The sequence below is a fragment of the Theropithecus gelada genome, chromosome 9 (genome assembly GCF_003255815.1).
Source record: "Theropithecus gelada isolate Dixy chromosome 9, Tgel_1.0, whole genome shotgun sequence".
Classification (NCBI taxonomy): Eukaryota; Metazoa; Chordata; class Mammalia; order Primates; family Cercopithecidae; genus Theropithecus; species Theropithecus gelada.
In genome coordinates this window covers 1,778,035-1,795,764 of record NC_037677.1, presented here as the reverse complement: position 1 = coordinate 1,795,764, position 17,730 = coordinate 1,778,035, and the positions used below count along the sequence as shown (strand labels likewise).

General features: G+C 43.7%; 1 pseudogene; it reads right to left on the bottom strand.

Annotated features, from left to right (window-relative positions):
- Positions 1 to 970: 970 nt before the first annotated feature.
- On the bottom strand, positions 971 to 13,094 carry LOC112631734 (annotated as a pseudogene).
- Positions 13,095 to 17,730: the final 4,636 nt, after the last annotated feature.

Below are 17,730 nucleotides of genomic sequence, written 5' to 3'. Positions count from 1 at the left end.
TATGCGGTTCTTAATAGAAACTAAAAAACACATTTGGAATCTGTAATTTTCAATGATGGCCATCCAGATGATTGAGAGAGTGTGCGAGCAGGATTGTCCTGAAAATAAAATCCCTCACCTGGGATGACCCAGACCACGTCCTGTGCTCCTCTCCCCCCAGCAGCTCTGGCTTCTCCAGCACATCCTCCTGCGACGCACCATCTTATTCATCACCGTTTCCCCCCCATGTTTTGTGGTGTTTGTTTTTGTTTTTTTTTTTTTTTTTGAGAAGAAGTCTCACTCTGTCTCCCAGGCTGGAGTGCAGTGGCGCGATCTCCGCTCACTGTAACCTCCGCCTCCCGGGTTCACGCCATTCTCCTGCCTCAGCCTCAGGAGTAGCTGTGATTACAGGCAGGTGCCGCCATGCCCGACTAATTTTGTATTTATAGTAGAGACGGGGTTTCACCATCTTGGCCAGGCTGATCTTGAACTCCTGACCTCGTGATCACCCCACCTCGGCCTCCCAAAGTGCTGGGATTACAGGCGTGAGCCACCGCGCCCGGCCTCCCCCTTTCTTCCACTCATTTACGGCAATACGAAACACGTGATTATTTTCCCAAAGTCTTGAACTCACTTTACCCACTAACTAGGACCCTTTACCCACTAACTAGGACCCTTTACCCACTAACTAGGACCCTTTACCCACCAGCTAGGACCCTTTACCCACTAACTAGGACCCTTTACCCACTAACTAGGACCCTTTACCCACTAACTAGGACTGCAGTTCTGGCTGTGCTGTGCAGGACGCCTCTCAGGGCCACCTGCACCTGCTGTCTGCGGTTTGTCTCCCGTGTTACACTCCATGAGCCTCATCTCTACCAAGCCCCTCTCCTGAGGTCACTCAGGCCTCCGCGTTGCCATGTCCAAGGGTGTCCCGGCCCTGACCGCCCTTGTCATCTCAGCAGCATTTTACAGACAGTCCTTACGTCATTCAGCGCTTCCTTCGTCCGTGTTCCAAGAGGCCACACGTGGCCCCTGCAGCCGTCTCCTTGGCGGATCCCGCTCTCCTCCCAAGCCCCTTGGCGTGGCCTAACCCGAGTGCTCGGGCTGCAGCCCCTTCTTTCCTGTGCGGACACGCGCTGCTTGGGTGGCCGCACCTGTCTCGTGGCTTCGAATCATCGCCGGGTGTCCGGGCCACTCGGACCGCAGCCTCCATCGATTGGCTGCGATGCTGTGAGCCAGAGGTGAGGCCTGAAGGCCCCTGTTTGATTTTCCCCTCAGAGCAGGCGCAGGTGAGGGTGCTGGGTGCCCGCACAGAGCAGAGAGGGCCGGTCACGGAACTGTGAACGGAGCCCTAAGGACAGGGCCCGATTTTATGGCCCTGGGAGTTCCGGGGAGGGAGAGGAGACGCGCTAGGAGCATCTTCTTCTTCCACCCTATCCCCGTCAGGGGGTCTCGGCAGAGGCGCCTGAAGAAAGGACCCCTGAAGAGGCCTCGGAGTGGAGGTGTCGGGCCAGGGGTGCGGATAAGGGACGAGGGTAGGAGTGTAGATAAGGGGTGCAGATAAGGGGTGTGGATAAGGGGCGAGGTTAGGAGCGTAGATAAGGGGTGCAGATAAGGGGTGGGGATAAGGGGTGAGGATAAGGGGTGAGGATAAGGGGTGAGGATAAGGGGTGCGGATAAGGGGTGCGGATAAGGGGTGGGGATAAGGGGTGCAGATAAGGGGTGAGGATAAGGGGCGAGGTTAGGAGCGTAGATAAGGGGTGCAGATAAGGGATGAGGATAAGGGGTGAGGATAAGGGGTGAGGATAAGGGGTGCAGATAAGGGGTGGGGATAGGAGCACGGCTGCCAGCGGGCCTGATCCTTGCCTGCCAGCTCCATCCCCGGCGGACCCCAGGGCTTGGCTATGCCCCGAGTCTGCTGTGGGGACGGCAGCATCTCCAAGAAGTCTTCCAGGAAAAGCTTTGTTATCACACGGGGTTAGGGCTGAAAACCACACATAGGTTTTTAACCAAGAGCCAGGCTTTTCATCTAGATATTCCAAGACTTTGCATTCCATCCTTGCATATCCAGCGGCCAGCTTGGTTCTTCATTCTGATGTGTCCTGGATACCTCAAGCTGAATGTGCTCCAAAATGAGATCCCGCCGCCCGAATCGGGTGCCTCCCCCTCCCCCTTCCAGTTGTTGATGCTCCCGTTCTTCCAATTGTTCAAACCGACATCTTTGATGGCTTCAGAAAATGCATGAATTTTCTCTTGCTCCCTTACGCATTCCCAGTGCATCAGGACATCCTATTCACTCAACATTTCAACCTTTCCCATGATCATTCCAGTCCTCACCACCTGCACAGTCCCCCGATGTAGGTCACCACCTTCTTCTAATAAAAACTTCCAACGCAAATCGAACACTTCTTAAACATGAGTCAAAGGGAACCTTTCAAACAGCCGTAATTTAAAAATCATGTATGCAAAACTTATTCAGAGAAAAAGGTGGTACATTAAACTAATAGGTATAGCGATCCCTGACTGGCATAGGGTACGTTTTGCAGTTGTGCAGTCGTTTGATTTCCTTTGCTATCTTGTTTTTTAAGCATCGCCTAGATCATAAGTATTCCACATCTGTGCTTTCTCCAGAGGCTTTTTATTTGTACGTTGTACAAGCATTCTAATTTTTCCCCTCATCTTGAATAGCATGCTACCGTGGCTAACCGACTCATCAAGGTTAACCATTCTTCTTGCCACCTTCAAAAATTACATTCTTAGAGGAATTGCACAACCAAGTCAGACACTGTGGGCAAATTTAATTAACTAAATGTCAGAGACCATAGTTGTTACAAATGACATAAAGGGAGAAAAACAGGCTAGGGCATAACCTTGAGAGACTCGTTACTGTTGCTGAGTGTTTTTAAAGGACTGTTCATTTGGGCATAACACTTCCAGTCCCAAGAGCGGGGAAGAAAACCATGAATATTTCTATAAATAACAAATCACCTCAATTCTCCTACAATTATCTCTTGTTGAGACAACATGAAAGATTAAAAAAAAAAAAGGAAGCGGGAGACTTTCATTCTTTTTTCTGCCTCTGCTTTTCTCTGGAATGTGAAGTTGCGCATTTAGCTGATCCCGTCTTCAGAAAGGTTGCTGCATCAGCTGCAGGCTAATCAATGGTCACATCTGGAGGGCCTGCAGACAGAGCAGCCGCTCTTGAAAGAGCTACAAATCGTTTTCACCTTCCTCATCCAACAGAGCCACAGAGAGCCATAGAGAGCTGGATTGCTCTTTGAGCTAGGAGGATATGAATTTCCAACATCTTCCTCACTTGCCAAACTCACCTTGACCTTGGTACTAAATATCTACATGTGTTCCCATGTTGTTTTTCTGCTATGGCCACGCCACGTATTTCTCAACCATCCACGGGTTCTAGGCAGCATTGCCTATTGGACATAACATGGGTCTCACGTCCATCTGCGACTACCCAAGCTCTAACAAAGAATATTTGCTGGAGGGTGTGAGCACTCCATTCCGACTCCTAGTCTGATTGTGTTGGATTACACCAGTCATATGAGACTTCCTCCTGGCCTTCCAAACTCTCTACCCATTCCAAACACCCAGAGCTGTCTGCAGCCTTCAACCTAGTCGAACAACAGAGCTTCAGCCAGGACTCCAGATTATGGAATGAACACTTCTGGGTTATTGAGCCTGATTTTCTTTCCTTATGGGTGGATGTCAACTATTATAAACTCAACCTTACCACATTTCCAGCATGGGACTTTATTATTGCAATTCTATTTCTACCAGAATAATACTTTAGAACGCTGCAAAGTATAAGGTTTTGTCAAACTGTCACCATTTTATGTTTACATTTGTCTGCTGTTTTTACCGCAACAACACTGCAACAAACACGAATGCTTTTAACCGAAAATATTTAGATTGTGCATTTTTTTCTGGCTTTTTACACACAACAATCCAATCAACATGTGTCAACAGAAATCTATCATCATCTCTGTTATTTCTGACAGACTTCACGCCAGTGAAGGAGCACTGTGTAAAATGAAATGTTTAAAAATCTCAGAGAATCCAACCTACTGCCTTCTGCAATTGGGGAAGAGCTGTTCTTATTTAAGAAATTCATTGACTTCAAAAATATATAACTAACATCTTAAGTTCCTTTTGTTCAGATGACTTCACTCATTCTTTATCAGCCAAAGTGAACAGAATCTAGGAATGGGTTGTTTCTTTCTGTCGGCTACACTCTAACATGACTCAGTGACAGCAAATACTAATATTATCTAACAATTTTGTGGGAGTGTTTCCATGATATGTTGTATCCTGACTGAATTCTTGTGAAAACTTCATGAGTCCACATGTCTACAGCCTCGTTTTCAGAGCAAGGAGCTGAGGCACGGAGGTTGGGTGCCTGGCTCAAAGTCCTTCCTCGAGTAAGTGGTGGAACTAGGATTCCAGCCCCATCCTCTTGGCTCCAGAGCCACCTTCTCGGCCATCACAACACACCTGTGCCAGACGTGAGGCAGCCACACTCTAGCAAAAGTTTAGATGTGCAACAAATGGAAAACCACACTGCTTCCTGCGGAACATCACTGACTTGGTTGTAAGCAACAAGGAATGCCCCTTGCAAGTCTTCCTGAGCTGTGTCATCTGCAAATATCAGGAACTCATCACTATAGCCGACAGGAACAAAAAATGAGTTCAATTAGCTCAATTCAATAATGCAGGGAATCGGGACAGATATTTAAGGACTAGCATTTACCTGATAATTTAATTACAATGGAAGCCAAAAATAATAATGAAATGGGATTTTCAAATAATAAAAGACAAAGCTCTCTAATTATAAACATTTTTTAATGTTAGTTGAAAATCTAAGTGAAGATTTCTGAGCTAAATATTTACCAGAGAATATTAAAAGAGATATAATTGTTTTAATCGCAAAAGTGTCATATCTTCTTTGTCACAAATGTAGAAAACTACAAAAGCCAAATGGACCCTGTGTACATGCCTGCATAGAGCACACAGTTTAGTGAATGCTTTTTAAATATTCCCAGGATAAACTTGTCTATATAGATTTCAAAACCTGTAAGTCCTTATTCTACATCTTCAAATTTTTCTTGGAAAGGGTGAAGAACTTTCTATGGAAAAAGCAGAACTGGCATTCCTTAATGTGAAATACTCTAAGAATTCTAAGCTATTGCTTAAAAAATAACTCATGTAACAATGTCTTCACTAACAAGTATCCGATTAAAGCAAATAAAAAAAGAAGTAAAAGAGGGAAGGAAGGAAAAAGGGAAGGATGAAGAAAGAAAGGCAAAAAAGAAGTAATTGAAATTACTTTTCAACTTGACTTTGGGAAAAGCAAATTTAGGAGAAAATAATCTAATAAGAAATAGCCAAACAACATTGTCTTTGGGTGAAGTACAAAGTAGCCCCAATCCCAAACCATTCTATAAACCATAATTTATATCTATTAGTGCAGAAATGTATAGGAAAAAAATGCTATTAAAATGTGAAACATAACCTCATTCAAATATCTAAACTATGCTTTATTTCAAATGTGAATGGATAAATAATTTTTGAATGATTTGTCAAAATATTGTATGGGACAAAACAGGTTTGAAGTTCAAGTAATAGGAAAATAGTCGTAGTCAAAACATATATTTAATGTAGGAGTCTTGTTAATGAAGCTTCTCTTGCAAAAAAAAAAAAAAAAAAAAAAAAAAAAAAAAAAAAACCTGATCTATTTCTTCTACTTCACCACCTGTCTTGGGAAAAATTGTGTCCCTCCAAAGATGATATTGAGAAGTCCCAGCTCCTAGTGCCTCAGATGTGACCTTATTTGGAAGCAGAGTCTTGGTGCATGCGATGGGTTAAGTTGAGTTCATGTTGGAGCAGGGTGGGCCCCAAGCCAAGGTGCCTGGTGTCTCGTAGAAAGACAGCCACAGACAGTCAGAGACAGATGGGAGAGCCCCAGGTGACGATAAGGCCGAGGTTGAAATTATGCAACTACAAATCCAGGAACCTCAAAGATGGCAAGAAAACCACCAGAAGCTTGGGAGAGGCAAAGAAGGATTTCCCGAGCGTTTCAAAGGAGGGATGTCCCTGTCGACCTTTTGACGCTGGGCTTCTGCCTCAGAACTGGGACGGGACACATTTCTGTGGTTTCAAGCCATCCAGTTTGTGACACTTTGTTACAGAGTCCTGATGTATCAGGATGTATCATAATGCAAATGAAGAAAAAGAAGAAAAGGGATTAATATTGATTAACTCTCTGGAGTGGACAATGTTTCTTTATTGTTAGTTAATTAATCTTGAAGACATTGCCTCCTACATTGATGCCATCTCTTACTAATTCAGTCAGTTTACTTTTGTGACATATCTCTCTAGTAAAGGGAGAGCACTGGACAAAAATATACTCTGCAAATTGTGCCTCCTTCACTGGTTTCATTTGCCCCAACTTACTTCATTCCACCTGCCCAAGATAAGAACATCATGCAGAAATTCACCTGCTTTGGTAAGGTCAACAGAGCAACTTATCAAACAGGACACATCCTTGGAGAATTCTTCTCTCATTGACATGGGGGACTCCTCCACTTTCTTCTCAATTCTCAGATCTAATTGGTTCCTTCCATTTCTCTTCTCTGACCTCCTTCTTATCTAACCTTAGTCAATATTTTATGCATTTTAAGGGAATCCTGCTCTGCTAAGAGGTGGATTTCCCTGTTTCTGCTGTCATGTGCCTTGGGATAGAAGAGGAAAATTCCTATCCAGTCAGCAATGTAACTCCTAATAGAAATCCATGCATAAAAGATGAATCCATAATGAAGGAAATTTAGAGAAAACAGGAAACAAGATTAAGGTTCCTGTGATATTGATTTGTGAGACAATGATAGAGCAAACTAAACATTCAAAGAAACTCTCTTTTTAGACCAATACACAATAAGTTAACAGAAATATGCTTTCATATAAAGTATGAAGGCTGTCTTAGTTCAGGTTCACCCGGAAGTGGATGTCCAAAGATGTGAGGTATGTCTTTCATTGGGAGGTGACCCTGGGACACCCTGGTAAAAGTCAGGGAGTTACTCAGGAAAGTAGAGACAGCCAGTATTGGCTCCAATCCAAAGCCAGTATCCACCGTAAGTGGACCTCAGTTCAGGCTGGAGATCCACGGATGTGAGTTTGGACCCTTGGCTGGGATCTGCCCGCTCAGGGGTGCATGAGAACTGGTAGCGTTATGCACACATGCCCTTAGGGTTAGGTCGCTAATTCTCGACGGCTTCTGGCTTCTGCGCTGCACCTGGGCCCTGGCAGGTCAGGCTGCTGGACACTGTGACCATCACCAAGGGGCCCAGGGTCTTCAGTGAGCACCCCACGGCCCTGCTCCAAGAGCACCAGCTCCTGAACCCTTTGTTGAGCAGAATTATCTTATAAAGCTTAATTGTCAAAGCCATTGTTTAAAAATAAGTCAGGGCACAAAAGCATTACTAGTTAACAGGTAGGTTAAACCATTTTGAAATGTGTGAAATCCCTAAAGAGGCAACTCTGGGCAATTCCCACCAGGAAAACCCGGAAAAACCCTGCAGTGCAAAACGTCCGTTAATTCAGAGCTTGACCTGGAATTGTTTTTCATGTCAGAAGGTAACACATCAAACACATCAGCCTGAGTTTAGTTTCCTAAGCCCCTCCGTACCTGTCTGCCATCCTCATTTTATAAGTTGCTTCTCTTGGATCCCAAATCCTGGAAGCCGGCACTGGAAAATCACCTGGGATTGATGTTTTGGCATTTGTTTTATTGTCTCACTTGTTGTTCATCACTATTATACCCATAGCATAGTCAGTATTAAAGATTGTTTATTTATTTATTTACTTACTTATTTTTGAGATGGAGTCTCACTGCAACAGCCGGGCTGGAATGCAGTGGTGCGATCTTGGCTCACAGGAACCTCTGCCTCCTGGGTTCAAGCGATTCTCCTGCCTCAGCCTCCTGAGTAGCTGGTATTACAGGCTTGTGCCACCACGCCCAGCTAATTTTTTGTATTTTTAGTAGAGACTGGGTTTCACCATATTGGACAGTCTGGTCTCAAATTCCTGACTTCAAGTGATCCACCTGCCTCAGCGTCTCAAAGTGGTGAGATTACAGGTGTGAGCCACCGCACCTGGCTTAAAGGTCGTTTATAAATTTCTCCTTTACTTTGTCACCATTGAACCTACTCCCACTCTTCCTCTTTGTGCCTCAGCTTCTGTGACTGACAGTCCCCTGCGCGCATCTGCATCCTGGGCCCTAGAAACGTACCAGGTGGGCTTTGTTTTGGCCCACAGAGAATCCATAGATGTCTAGAGCTCCCCAATTTGTTTGGTGCTTAGAGCAAAGTAAGCTGAACTCTAATCTCTGTCCCTTGGGACTAAGTCCCCCACTTCGTTCCCTGGGGGCCCAGTTCCTCCACATTAACCAAAAATTGCTAAGTGTTCCATGAAGTTATGTCTACAGCTTGGAGCTCTAAAGAAAAAAAAAAAATAGGGAAGCATAGATCCCTTGACAATCCCTATAGAGTAGATTTGAGAAAAGTTTGTGATCCTGGACACACGCCGAGAAAACACATAGTCATCCGTCTGTAGCTTATGTTCTTCCCCCTTGACAGCCTTGGATGTTGAGTTCCTGCTCACTTAGCACAGTGGCTGGTACAGAAAAAGTGATCAATAAGTATCGATTGATTGATTAATAAATGAACAAATAAGTGAACGAATGAACGAATGAATTCCCAACCAGCCAGTAGGAAAATTTTAAAAGGCAAAAAAGGAGAGGTTAGATGTGTCCAATTTTACTACTTTCCAACAGTAATAAATGTGTGGTCAATTTGTTAATGATTCAAGAAAGGAGGAATAAAGAATGGCAGAAAAGCCATACATTTTTAGCACAGAAAGGATACGTGCTGGGTGATGTACTGCTGAGAAGGAGGGGCAAGACGAGGCGCACCGGGTGTGGGAGCACTCCCGTGACAGAAGGCGTCAGGCATAAGAATGGAATCACGGGCCAGGCGCAGTGACTCACGCCTGTAATCCCGACACTTTGGGAGGCAGAGGCAGGCAGAACATGAGGTCAGGAGTTTGAGACCAGCCTGGCCAACATGGTGAAACCCCGTCTCTACTAAAAATACAAAAATTAGCAGGGTGTGGTGGCACATGACTATAGTCCCAGCTACTTGGGAGGCTGAGGCAGGAGAATAGCTTGAACCTGGGAGGCAGAGGTTGTGGTGAGCCAAGATAGCGTCACTGCACTCCAGCCTGGGCGACAGAGTGAGACTCCATCACACACATACACACACACACACACACACACACACACACAAAATAAATAAAATAAATAAATAAATAAATAAATAAATAAATAAATAAATAAAATAAGTAAGTAAACAGAATCACGTTGTCCTGTGGTGACAGAGATGAAGAAAGAGTTTTATAAGCTGCTTGGGGAGGGGACTCCTGAATAAAAGGGGGGACCTGCTGGGAACAAAGGGAGAAAAGGAGTAAATTATATGGCAAAAAACCTCAGAAGTTGAGTTAGGCCCTTGTTTAGAAGGATCCCCTAATGTTCCCCTGGTATCTTCCCTAGAGATGTGATGTCTGCCGGGTTGGCCATGCAGCCACTGGAAGCTGTAGTTTGGATGGTGGCTGTAGGGACCCCTGCAGAGAGGGCACAGACACAGGCCGACTCTGGCTGGGTTCACATGTCACACGCCTGAAATCTCCACCTTCTATGTCCTGACTACGGCCCCAGAAGCTCCCCCCAGTCCCATCCCTAGGGAGGCCACAGGGATTATCTTCATGCATAATGGGAAAATGGTGTGAGGTTTACCTAAGGCAACCACAATAAAAACCTGCACTAAAGAAAACAATTCTGCCTTTTGAAAACATGCCTTACCATCTCGTCGCACAAATATTTTACCCATAAATTATGGATATCTTTTTTCCTACACTCTCTTCACACAAAATGTATGAACATTTTAGAGCTATGTTAAAACGTGTTTGGATTTCTCAGGAAAAGTATGATTATTTACTTTTTCTCGTCTAATAATGTCTTCAATTTGTCAGTAGCACGTAGAGCAGCTGAGAAGAGGTACTTAAGCGTGTCAACAAAGCAGAGTACATTTACATCCATTTAAAAACTGTTTGAGATACTAGCTCGTGAAACAAAAGCAGCAGGATTAAAGAATTAATTAAACTTTACAAATAGAGCTCCAAGTAGATGCGGAATGGCTGTAAGCATGAAAAACAGTATCTTCAGTACTCACTGGTTTCTAAGAAAAGTGAATTAACTACTTGAAGTGAAGAAGGAATAATCTTGAAATGGATGAAGAACAAAGAACTATGAGCTCTAATAAGAAATGGGTAATTGCTACTATGAGGTACGATACATGTTTAAATATACAACACAAACGTAATTGCTACATACAGTCAACACTGGAGTAATTTGGTGAAATGAAGGCTATTTAACTAGAAAAATGGATTCCGGAAATTTTAGTGAGAATGTTTTCATATAATTGGGATACATGTGACCTAAATCTGAGAAGGAATATTCTGCATAGTTTTAATGAGGTTATGGAGTGGATTAACAATAATAGATCACTTTAGAAACAGACTTTAAGGAAATGATTTATTGGTATATGAGTCTATGCTTAAAAACAGCCATGGAAGAAGGGAACTCAGAATATACTTCCTGTCGGTATTAGAGTTCATGGGGTGCACATGCTCGGTTTCACCTGTGGCTGAGAGGTCGTTACTTCCTGTTGGTGTTAGAGTTCACTTCCTGTTGGTATTAGAGTTCATGAGGTATGCATGCTGGGTTTCACCTGTGGCTGAGAGGTCGTCACTTCCTGTTGGTGTTAGAGTTCACTTCCTGTTGGTATTAGAGTTCATGAGGTATGCATGCTGGGTTTCACCTGTGGCTGAGAGGTCGTCACTTCCTGTTGGTGTTAGAGTTCACTTCCTGTTGGTATTAGAGTTCATGAGGTATGCATGCTGGGTTTCACCTGTGGCTGAGAGGTCATCACTTCCTGTTGGTATTAGAGTTCGTGGGGTGCACATGCTGGGTTTCACCTGTGGCTGAGAGGTCGTCACTTCCTGTTGGTGTTAGAGTTCACTTCCTGTTGGTATTAGAGTTCATGAGGTATGCATGCTGGGTTTCACCTGTGGCTGAGAGGTCATCACTTCCTGTTGGTATTAGAGTTCGTGGGGTGCACATGCTGGGTTTCACCTGTGGCTGAGAGGTCATCACTTCCTGTTGGTATTAGAGTTCACGGGGGATGCATGCTGGGTTTCACCTGTGGCTGAGAGGTCACCACTTCCTATTGGTATTAGAGTTCGTGGGGTGTGCACACTGGGTTTCACCTGTGGCTGGGAGGTCATCCTGAGAACGATTTCATGAACAACATCCTTTGGCTCCTCCTGGGAGGTGTTTTAATTGTCTTTGCTTTACATAACTGTTAAGGAAGACACAATGAAAACAATGTTCCCCTCATCTCTCCCTGGAGGTATGATATCAGCAGAGTTGGCTCTGCAGCCTTGGCAAGTTTTAGTTTGGATCAGCGAGTTGGAGATTAGAGACAGAACTTTACACCAGGTCGGACTCTCACAAACTGATACAGCAACCACTCATAAAGGGAAGGAAAAAAATCACCTAATTCCCATTAGAGTTGACCTACATTATGTAGTTTTATTTAATGTCTTTTAATTACTTGATATAATTCGTGCAATGCAATTATTTGATATTGCTACCCAACCTAATATACCAAACATATTGACGACAACAACATTTTTCTGGGATATTTTCTGCTAGGCTTAATGCTGACAAGCTATTGCGCCTGTGTGAGTGCCAAGATGAGCCCAGCAATGGGACCCAGTGCTTAGGGAGGACCCTGGGTTACCAGCTTGCTCTGGAGTCCCACAGGAGAGCACCCCGCTATTGAACCACACAGTTCTCACACCTCTTGTCTGTATTTGAACTACTCTGAAACCTTCATATAAAGAATATGTCACGGCATTCTTTGGTTTTCTTGTGCACCCCAAAGACGGCATATTTTGCATATTTATTTCACCTCTGTTCTTTTCTCATCTTCCCAAGACAATTCGGTTGCCACTCACTGGTACTAAGTCACTTTTTTAATAATATTGATTCAAAATTTTAGACAACAGTCATATGCAATGAAATATTTTTCTTAAACTATAAATTACAAAAAATTGGGTGTTGTAGCTTAATAACAGCAAGAAAAATAAAAGCTCAGCCTGGTACACACAGAAGTCACGTGAGTCTTACCAGATGCTGATTCTCCATGAGTTAAGGCTCACTGTTTCCTGCATCTGACTTGGGGTTTGGATGAGGACCCTAAAGCCTCACCCAAGCTCCCTCTCACATGTTTAATCACATTACTACCTGATTCCCACCAGAAAATAAAAACAGTATTGTGATTTGGGCCATCACTGATGTTCAGGACAATAAATGCATGCCTGATGGTCAGGAACAGAGCCCTCCCAAGTGTAGCTTGCAGTACAGGATTGCTTGCAGAAAATTCCAAAGGAATTAGGTGTCTCAACTGGCTTTGATGTAACATCATGCCCTGGAGATTCCGGGGGAATGGGAGATTCTGTGTATAATATATAACTGACAGCATGGGCGGTCCTCCTTCTTTGCCTCGACAATGTGAGTGCAAAGTGAATTGTGTATATATGCGCTGACTTTGTTTCCTTCTTTTAACTCTTTAGGGCTTAGCTCTGGGTTTCTCTTGGAATGAATATAAATAGAAGACAGAGCCACCGACTCCCGCCTGACTTAAAAACTGGCTTCCTGGCCGGGCGCGGTGGCTCAAGCCTGTAATCCCAGCACTTTGGGAGGCCGAGACGGGCGGATCACGAGGTCAGGAGATCGAGACCATCCTGGTTAATATGGTGAAACCCCGTCTCTACTAAAAAGTACAAAAAAAAAAACTAGCCGGGCGTGGTGACGGGCGCCTGTAGTCCCAGCTACTTGGGAGGCTGAGGCAGGAGAATGGCGTGAACCCGGGAGGCAGAGCTTGTAGTGAGCTGAGATCTGGCCACTGCACTCCAGCCTGGGCGATAGAGCGAAACTCCGTCTCAAAAAAAAAAAAAAAAACTGGCTTCCTGATTGCCACAGTGAAGAGATAAATAAAGGTAAATCTTGGACTTAATGATGACGATGATATGGAGGGAACATTAGGGACCAGTGTGAGGACTCAGAGAACATGAGTTGGTGGACTTCCCGTTTTCCCTGAGAATGGCGGCTACAGTGAGGAGGTGGCCAAGCCCATTCAGCAAGGATATTCGAGGGAGTCAGTTCTGAATATAATCCCAGAAAATGACTGGACTTTAATCAAGTAGAAAGAAACTCAGGAAAATTAATATTTGAAATATTCACATAATTGAAAACATAAAACAACATGTTTACACTCATTAGCTGATGAAGCTTGAGACACTCTGTTTATATCCCAAATATTGGTTGACTAATATTTGATGTCATCTTTAAGCTAGAACAAAACAAGTACTAGAAAGAGGAGAACCAAGTTCTAGAACATTGACTGAAGCCGGAAGTGTCCACGTCTATCTTGTTTTGCATTTCTTTCCACCTTTCTGTGTATGATATTAATCTCTGCTTTCATTAAACCTGGGGGCAGTTCAGTGATATCAAGTGTCCCCGGCTTTCTCTGAGGCAGTAGTTTGACCGTGTGTTATTTTTGGTGACATAAATGCCATGTTAACGACACGTGTGGAAAAGCCATTGGTCAGCAGGCAGGAGCCGTTAGTGCCTCCAAGACTCACTGCTGCATAAGGCAGTGAATAAATATTTAATGAGACCCTTTTCCATTAAAAAATGATAGATTACGCCCAACTCTAAAGATCAACTTGAATTTCTTCAGCAAAATCCATCAACATTAGTCACGGGAGAAACGGATTCCTCGTCAGTGGTATAATAAACTTACAGTATTTGTAGATTAACATCTTTGTGACTTTGAATCTGCTCATCTCCTACTATGTAGAGGGCTCAGCTGAAAATAAAACTTTTCCCATGAGGCCTCCTGCTCCCCAGAGCCCATGTCCCAGGGAGAACTTGGAAAATCAACACGATGTGGGCCCCTGGAGGGGGTCTGAGTGGATGATGCTGGGATGATCTTAACTATGCTTTGGTTAGTTGCTCATCACCTCTGATTAAATAAAATCAAAGTTTTCCTACATCCTATTTTGCCACAGGCACAGGTACAAAGCAAACCTAAGCTGGTGTTGACCGTAAAGAGCATAAGCTGCCTCCATGCTCTGCTAATGGGCCCCTTGACTGAAATATTTGGAGCCTGGGAAGCGCTGGAGGCTGGGGCAGCACTCACCCTCTGGGCCTGGGCCTGCCTGGGGCGTCTACTTCCGAAGGTTCTAACTTTATGCGGATATGTCCAACATTAAGGATCGGCCATGGGTGTCTTCTTGTTGGGGGAGGCATCTTGCCTCCTCTCGTGCGCTCTCCGATCTCTGTGATCTAAAGGACACATCCTCTGTGGAGCCCTCCTGTCCATTGATCATTAATGCTACAGGGAAAGTGTTCACTGCTGACCAAAAGGAACCAAATGCTATCCATCCACAAGCAGGAAAGTCAGGGGTGCCGGCCACCAAGGTGTTAGGACTGGAGTGGAACAAAAGCTTGGCCTTCCTTATTTTTAGGCCTAAAGTCATGGTCGTAAGGATCGTCATTCACTTATCAGTCTCAGTTTGCCTCCCCTCATTTCCTCTGCATGACAGATGTTACTTTGGGGTTGAGGAGGAGAGCAGGGAGAAGCTGGTGACGTGGAAGCCCTGGGAGAAACCGAGGAAAGCGCTGGGCGAGTCTCTCACCACGCTTTGCGCCTGTGTTCCTACTGCGTTTACCAGCGACCTTTCCGCACTTTGCAGAAGTGGCCATCTCACTTCAGAAGTGCGTTTCAGGTTTCTCGGCTCTGCCACCGAGAGGCATTTATTTATGTTGTCGTCAGTCCTTTTATGCTGTGTGCTGGCCCCTGGCAGGTGCTCGGCCTTCCGGAGGACGGGATGTTATGTATGCCCCGATGTCACTCACTGCTATGACGGCTTTCACCAAGTGGGCAGTGGCGTTGACGCGAATATTTTTGAGGAAATGATTACTTTGAAGGTCTGTGCCTGAGTCCTTCCCGTGGAGGGGGAAGAGAAGCCCACAGGAGTGGGTGTTACCATGGGGCCCTGAGTGTGCTGTGCACCCTGTGTTGTAAAGCAGACACCACAGCAAAAACTAAACTGGGAGAGAAAGAGAAGGGGACTCAAGATTCAAATGCATACTTTCAGGTCTGTCCTCATTTGTACAGAGTTAAGCCAAAACATCAGATTTGTGTCATAAATGAACGAATAAAAACATACCTGAATGCAGAAAGCAAAAATATGTCTGAATTCCAGAGGACTGGAATATGACTTGCAATTTTCTGAACTTATCGGTAAACTGAGTGTTCCAAAACTGACGACACAATGGCCTTAGGACTGGCTTTAAAACGATCCAGTGATGTAACTTCGAACTTAATCCCTTATAAAGCCCATTTTCTCCAGACTCTTTGGGAAGTGCCTGAATGGATTCAACATTCTAACAAAATTATTTGGGTTCTTTGTGCAATTTGCTTTCTAAGGAATGACTCTCAAAGCAAAATATTAGTATGAAGTTTATATAAAAAAAAAAGAAGCTTTTCCTGCCTTTGTGGTTTTCCCTGAAGCAGGCCTCACTCACAGAAAATGACAGCATTCTCCACAGAATTCATGTTTTCTGCCACTGTGTTCCGGGTCGCCTGAGGGGTTTCCTGCCCACATAACTTTGCACCATTCCCCTTCCTTAATTTTATTCTTCAGTTACCCAATTTTATAAACAACAGTTCCCTGCTTGGACCTCGCTTGTCATACATGAGAAGACGAAGTCAACAGTGTAACGTAGCATGATGCTGAGTCCCACACACAAGGATTTGTATTTTCTTGAATAAAAATGAACAAAATTATTACCCAAAGAATAATTTAAAATTGTAGATAGTCAACTGAGTCTTTCTATTTCAAATTTTCCCTACACTATGTATACTCACTGAGTTTTGGAAGAATAAAAATGAAAAATAATAAAACGGTCAAACATATTTGACAGCATACAAATATGTTTATTGACATGTTAAACAAAACAATAAGAAATAAAACTAATTATAGAATAATATTTCAAACATATTTAAAAATTGTTAGGAATCCAGGTGATTTTATTAAGTCGCCATTCCATGTGCATGTTTCTATGGAATCTGCATTGAATAAATTAGGCAGTAATGATTATAATGAAATGCTATCAAATTATTCTCTTTGGTATCACATTGCACTCACTGTAGACGTTGGGTCAAAATGCAGAAGAATGTTTTAGTTTAGTTTTGTTTTTATGCATTTAATCAATTTATCAACCCTGTGTTGGTCATTAAATTATATGACTCTCAAACCATCAATTAAAAGGAGAAGATTGTTAGCTATATGAGGAGCTTGTTCACAGACACAATGATCGATAATGGATTCAAATATTTAGATTTTTTGCAAGGCTGTAATAATCTCAGGCTATTAATAGAAGAGCTCAAATGCAAAATGTGATGGTACCCAACTCTGTTTCTCCTCCTTCTATCCAGGAGTTTCTCTCTGCTTCTCCTTCTATCCAGAGGTTTCTCTCTGCTTTTCCTCCTTGTATCCAGGAGTTTCTTTCTACTTCTCCTCCTTCTATCCAGGGGTTTCTCTCTGCTTCTCCTCCTTCTATCCAGGGGTTTCTCCCCATGTCGTGTGTACCTTCATGATCCTGCAACAGATTTAACCTTTCTTTTCATCACTTCTTTATGTAGTATTTACAATCTGTAGTCATAGACAAATGTAGTTATTATTTTTTTATTATTTTTTGTTGAGACAGGATCTCACTCTGTTGCCCAGGCTGGAGTGCAGTGGTGTTGTCTTGGCTCACTGCAGCCTCACCCTCCCCATGCTCAGGTGATCCTCCCACCTCAGCCTTCCGAGTAGCTGGGACCACAGGTGTGTGCCACCACGCCTGGCTAATTTTTGTATTTTTTTGTAGAGATGGGGTCTTGCTATGTTGCCCAGGCTAGTCTTGGACTCCTGGGCTCAAGAGGTCCGCCCACCTCAGCCTTCCAAAGTGCTGGGATTACAGGTGTGACCCACCACACCCTGCCAAATGCAATAATTTTATCCAGTGCTTTGGTATTCATCTTGGTTTTTCAGGGTCCAAATTTTGTTGCTTATCATTGCTGTGTGTTTTGAATAACCACCTTCTTAATGTCAGCGGATCCAGCCTATCCCATGATTACACATGGAGGTGGGTCCCATGAACACAGGAGGGGCTTCTCAAAGCAAAGACTATTCATTTAAAAAATGAGTACGGGACAGACGTAGTGGCCCACACTTTATAATCCCAGCACTTTGGGAGACTAAAGTGGATGGATCACTTGAGTCCAAGAATTTGAGACCAGCCTGGACAACATGGTGAAACCTCCTCTCTACTAAAAAAAATATATATATATATATACACACACACACACACACACACACATATATATACATACACATATATATATACACACACATATATATACACACACATATATAACACACACATATATATACACACACATATATACACACACATATATACACACACATATATATACACACACA